The sequence below is a fragment of the Sinocyclocheilus grahami genome, unplaced genomic scaffold, assembly GCF_001515645.1.
Source record: "Sinocyclocheilus grahami isolate Dianchi unplaced genomic scaffold, SAMN03320097.WGS_v1.1 scaffold3863.1, whole genome shotgun sequence".
NCBI lineage: Eukaryota > Metazoa > Chordata > Actinopteri > Cypriniformes > Cyprinidae > Sinocyclocheilus > Sinocyclocheilus grahami.
The window spans coordinates 564-6,939 of NW_015508907.1; the positions used below are offsets into that span (position 1 = coordinate 564).

Sequence of the window (6,376 nt, forward strand, 5' to 3'; positions counted from 1 at the left end):
TATTTTGGAAGATTCTCCTTCTTCGTGCACTTTATATAGAAAATTTCATAACATCACAACATGAAAATTTGATACCCTCATATATCTACAACCGAAGTATACTGAAGAGCATCTCTGAACATGCTGAATATTTTATTGGCACACTTTGGGCCCATTACCAATCAAGCATTATTTAAACACCACAGCCTATTAAGGAAGTTTTGAAGGCATAAGGGGGTCCAACCTGGTACAAATAGGATGTACCTAATAAAGTACATGGGGTGTATTATTAAAAGGGTTAGTTCACCCAAAAATAAGAAAATATCCATATTTAAAATGTTATAAACACTTTTCTCTCACTTCCACTAACTGGCGTACACGTCACACAAGCACCGGTGATTAGTGACGAATGCTGAAGCGCAGAGGAGAGACAGTAAAACAAAATGTTGGTCACGAATTAGAAGCACAAAACGAGGATTTGTAAAGAAAATGTCGGGGGAGTTCGATATAAGCCAAGAGGAGATTGTTTATCATTTTGTAAAATAAGGAAACCTTGCTTCTTTTCTCCTGTAAACAAACTTGCGAGACTAGCATTTAAAACATTTTAAATATGGATATTGTTCTTACAAAAACACATTGATTCGCTACAGGAGGCCTTTATTCTTTATTAAGCCTTTATTATTCCGGAGCTGTGTGAGGAACTTTTTTTTAATTATGGATGGATACGATTTATTGGACTTTTTTTGGACTGTTGAAAATAAAAACACCCGCTCAGTGCCATTATAAAGCTTGGAAGAGTAAGGCCATTTTTTAATGTAACTCCGATTGGATTCGTCTGAAAGAAGAAAGTCATATACACCGAGGATGCCTTGAGGGTGAGTAAAACTTGGGCTAATTGTCCTTTTTTGGGTGAACTAACCCTTTAATACCAAACTCAAGAAAGTAAGTCTTGTGTTTCAAACTGTTTTTAATTGTTTATTAAAATGTTTATTATAATTTTTTTTTTTACTCTGGTAACAAACTTTCATTAGGAATAAGAGGCCTCTTATTGCCCTTCCTGTCTGTCTCTTTCTGTGCTTACTCTCAGTCGCCATCTCAAATATAATAAAGGCATATCAAGTAACTGAAACCACAACTGTTCTCATTCTATCAGTTAAATAATTAAGGAGTTGTTTTTCCAAGTAAGATGTGCTGGAACGTTCCTGCAAGAGAGTTCAATTAAGATGCTAGGCAGAGCAAAGCAATCATAAGCAGATTGAACTGTTGGTGAAATAAATATTTTTATGAATTATTGGTTTACCTGAAAAAAGCTATTTACCTGGTTTAACTTTCAAAAAAGCTATATAGTTCAAGATGAAACAACACCCTCTGTCTTGCTGAGAGACAACTTATTTTTTTGGAAATTTTCTTTGGCGAAATTGAGAAAAAAGTCAAAATTATCCAGTAACTATGTACTGACATGCATTTTTTAATCATTTCTTACATTTCATAATGAATTTAGATAAGCTCAGTGTTGAACTGTTTCCCAACATTTTAAATGTCAATTGGAATATGTGCAAAGGATTGTAGGCGATTTAAGGATGTGGAGGATGCAACCTTCAAAATACACAGGTGAAAGTCATGAAACAAAAGCTTACATGTCACTATGTGAGACATTTAAAATTCCTATTAAAATGGTCTAGTGCCAATAAAGTTGATTGCAAATGATTACAAAATAATAATAGTAGTTATCAGTCACAGCATATAAGTTTAGACTTATTTAGATTTATGGCAACTATAAAACTCTTGAGAGTTGATGAGACTTGTATTTGTTAATGTTTGAATTATACAAGAAGCATAAGTACACAAGAGTTGGCACAAAACAAGAGCCTTAAACATGTCCTATGAGCAGTGTTTAATGTAACAGATCACTCCGCTCTTGGGCCGTAGAGATCCCGTGTCTTTAATATCGAAAGACTGTCCAGGAACCAGACTGAACTCAAATCTCTGAAGCAGTTTGGCAAGCATGACTTTTGCCTCCATCTGAATGTAGAAAGACAACAGAATTGTCAAGATCACAGCAAATTTGGCACTTGGAAAACAAGTATCAATCAAGCATCTAAAAGAATACAAAACATGAGCCTGCATGTTCTGTAAGTCCAAAGATTCTGAAGGAGAAAGGTAGGTACAAATGTGCGTGTGTGTTGTGTACTTCATCACCTGTGAGAAGACCTGCCCCAGACAGGTTCGTGGACCAAGTGCAAATGGATAGTAACAGTAATAAGGCCTTACAGATAAGAACACAATTAGAAATCAGCAGATTTCATGCCAAAATGTCACAATATAAAGGTGTGTTCATGTCGTAAATACTGTAATTACAAGAATCTGACTTGTAAAAAATTGCTCACGTCCTCATTGAACTTGAGCAGTAAATATAATTTGTAAATTCTTACTGCTGTAACATCATGCCAAAATGTTTGAATGGCAATGGCTTTAACAGTAAAATGTTGTTAAAGGGATAGCTCACCTTCAGTTGCTGGTCCCCAGCAAGGGCCAGAACTTAAAGAGAAATATTCAAATTTGTAATCTTGTAATTACCATAATTACGGCATGAATGCAACATTCTAAAATACTAAAACAGAGGGTAAAATGAGACTGTGATAATGACTTACTTTGGGGCATTCACATTAAATATCTCTGGATCAAACTTCAATGGATCTGTAAAAAACTTTTCCAGTCTTTGGGAAACATAAGAATTGAACTGTATGGAAAGATATGAAAATAATAAAAAATACTCATATATTCATGTAAAATTAATTCCCCTTCAAGGGAACTTGTGCTGTGTCTTGAAGCACGTGTGAAATCAGTCCAATGGAGTGGCGAGACGTCACGGGTGGTGTGATGTAAAGACCTGGAAGCGTTATACAGCATCGTCCCTTAAGGCCCCAACATTACCCACCAAGCCATGTAGAACAACTTTGGCTCTGGTAGGTAAGGCGTATATGGTGGCAGGTCAAGCTGGGGCGTGTCTGCATGCTATGGCTCTGTCGCAGGCATACCAGCTAAAAGACCTTGATGAGAGCAAGGGGGTAGATCTGGACACGAAACAAGAACTGTGCCAGGCCACAGATTAGTCTCTTTTGTCCCACAGATTTGTCCCACTAAGGAGATGGCCAGGGCCATCTGTTATTCTATGGCAGCCCTGGTGGCCACAGAGAGGCATCTGTGGTTGAACTTGCCCAAAACCAAAGAGATGACACTCTCAGCTGAGGTCTTCTAAAGAGAAGGTGGAGAAGGACTGTCATTCTCTCTAACTGGGCATCAGTGAAGTCAGTGAAGTCCTGAGACTATGAGCCTCAGACTTCTGAAGACAGACTCCTGTGGGGAGAAACTGAATACACCTCAGCATTCTGGCCAGCCTGAGAGTGGTTCTCAGCCCTGGCGGCCCTCCTTGATGGAAGGAGGTACCTTTAGTCTCAATCCTTCATGACCAGAGTTATAGAAGCATGGAGTATTGAGAGACTGGAATATATGAGTTGTACCCCCTCAGAGGCCACAACCCATATATTCCAGTCTCTCAATACTCCACTCCAAAGCTCCCTCCACAAGAAAACAGTATACCTTTAAGTGGGCTTCTGTACACTTTGTGCTGAAATCGATAGCATGACTCTATGGTTGGTTCAGTGCTGGAGTTTCTGCAGTAGCGATTCTCTGCAGGGTGATCTGCCTTCACTTTAAAGTTGTACGTGATGGCCATAGCTGCTTAGCATGCCACTTTGGGTGGTCAGTCATTGGGAAGAAACCTGCCAGTGACTCGTTTCCTCTGTGGTGCCTTGAGGCTGAGGCCTGTAAGCCACAGTAGGGTCCCGGCTTGGGATCTGGATCTTGGTCCAGTGAGAGCGCTGGACACTTATGTCCACGGAGCTGCCCTATGGAGAAAGACTGATCAGTTGTTTATCTGCTTTGGTCCGCTGACGTTGAGGAGGTGGATAGTCAAGGCTATATCCCTTGCTTTTGAGTCCTCTGACCTTTTTTTGCCTTTGGGGATCAGAGCGCATTCAACTCAAAGTATGGTGGCTTCTAAAGCTTTTCTTTCAGGGGTGTCCCTGCAGGACGTTTGTGACGCAGTGGGCTGGTCCTTCCTGCTCACATTCATCAGATTCTATAATTTATACCAGGGACCTACGCCAAGCTCTCAAGTTCCTCTGTCATATCTAGACAGGCATTTATCAGCATGCACGAGTTCCCTTGAAGGGTGATGTCTCAGATTATGACTGTAACCATGGTTCCCTGAGAGGGAACAAGACTCTGGGTCACCCTGCCATACTTCCTGCATCCCTGTGAATGACTTGCTTCACCCGTTCAGCGCTGTTTTGTTTCTGGATGCACTATTAAGCTTCCTACATCACCCTGCCTGTGACGTCTCGCCACTCCACTGGACTGATTTTACACATGCCATGATGGCTACATAATGAACGGACTAGCCGTACTGGGAATCTGGCAATACTCACAATAACAGCACAGCCCCCTGGGATTTTCAGCCCATTTATAACCATGTCCTCATGTAGCTAACGACTGGTTCCTGGAGCAGTTGGGTACAGACGCAGCGTTTCCTTTAACACCTGCAGCATTGAGTCAATAACACAAAGACCATTTAAAGAAATCAATACAAAACCATTTGTTTTTTGTAGCATGTAAAAAACATCTCTGCAGACCCACCTGAGACAAGTAGGTGAATTTTCCAAGATCTTCATATGAAATGTCTCTTTTCGTCCCAAGGATTTCATCCACCTCTGCTTTAGCCCTGGGAAGGAAAGGAAATTCACTAGAAATCATTGTAATGCAAGATGGATGGAAAAGGTCAACATTTCCAATAAGTGTTTTTACCGTTTATATATCTCAGGATGTCTCCCTAATTCCATGATTGCAAATGAGAGCTGATTGGATGTTGTCTCTTGCCCTGCAACATAATCAAGCACTGTTTATAACTGCAGGGGTTTATGAACAAAAATCAAGCAATGCTGTAACTCACCAGCAATGAAGAAAGTCACACAATTGTCCAACATCTGTTCATGATCTTTTGTGTTATTAACGTTTTCCTCCTCTGTAGCAAAAAATGGAAAGTGTTAACTGTAAATGTAACTCTAAAAGGCACATATTAATATTTGTTGAAAAAATCCCACAAATTAGGATAATTCAAAGACATTGCAATGCTGTAAAAGATGAGTAATGTACAGAACAGACATTTTTAAAGTGACTTCAGAAGTAAATATATTGTTTGGTTTATTTCCATATCATTAAACATAAGCCTTTAAGCCATTTTCTAATCACCTTTGTGATGTTTTATAATTGTTGATCAAAGCAAACGTGTTGGATGGATGCCTTTAGCCATCGAATTAAACAGTTTAACTTAAAATGTGTCTTAAGACTCCTATAATTTGTTCCTATCAGTATTCTTTCGCAAACTTGTAATTTCTCCTGAATTGCTCCAAAGAAAATTCATTACCAAATTTTTCACACTCGCTGCAAACAATTAACCCTTTTCTGTTCCTTCTAATTGCACTTTTGCTAACTTGTATTTGAACTTTAATAGTTTAATTGCTATTCTCCAAATTTTACCAAAGGGAAAAGGGAAAATAAATACACTTCATACCCTTTAACACCTCAGCCATTTGAGACCCACATACCTGCTGTTTTGAGGATTTGTGTGAGAATGTCTTTGGGGACGTCTTCTCCATTTTCTATTGCTGTCTTCCTTTTTTGTATCCATTTCTCTCCTGTTTTACGCAGGAGTTCAGTTGCATCTTTAGTTTGTTGTACAGTCTTCCAATTCTTTGGAAAAAGCTGAGGACCCACAAATGAAGGGTTAGTTCCCCCAAAAATGAAAATTAGCCCACAAATTACTCACCCTCAAGTCATCCTAGGTGTATATGACTTTATTCTTTCAGACGAATCCAGTCGGAGTAATATAAAAACTTGTCTTTGATCTTTCAAGCTGTTTAATGCCACTCAGCGGGTGTTGCATGCATCAGTCAAAAAGAAGTTAAATAAAAAGCGCCCATCCATTAAAAAAAGTGTCTCACACGGCTCCGGGGGTTGAACAAAGGCCTCCTGTAGTGAATCAACGCGTTTTTGTAAGAAAAATATCCATATTCAAAACGTAATAATCACTTTAATGTAGCTTGCACCAACAGTCCTACACGGAAGCAGTTCCGTTGCGCATGCGCCGCTCAGAAGTGACGAACGCGGAAGTGCAGGGGAGAGATCAAAACAAAACACGGAAGCAGTTCCGGGCACTTATTAGACTACACTTATTAGAAGTACAAAACGAGGATTTGTAAAGAAGAATGTCGGAGGATTTCGATATAAGCCACGAGGAGACTGGTTTTCCTTTGCTAAAGTAAGGAAACTTTGCTTC

At 39.5% G+C, this 6,376-nt stretch overlaps 1 pseudogene; it reads right to left on the reverse strand.

The window, feature by feature from the left end:
- Positions 1 to 1,860: 1,860 nt before the first annotated feature.
- The window catches only part of LOC107576523 (cholesterol 24-hydroxylase-like), a 6,848-nt pseudogene continuing 2,332 nt past the window's right edge, over positions 1,861 to 6,376 (reverse strand).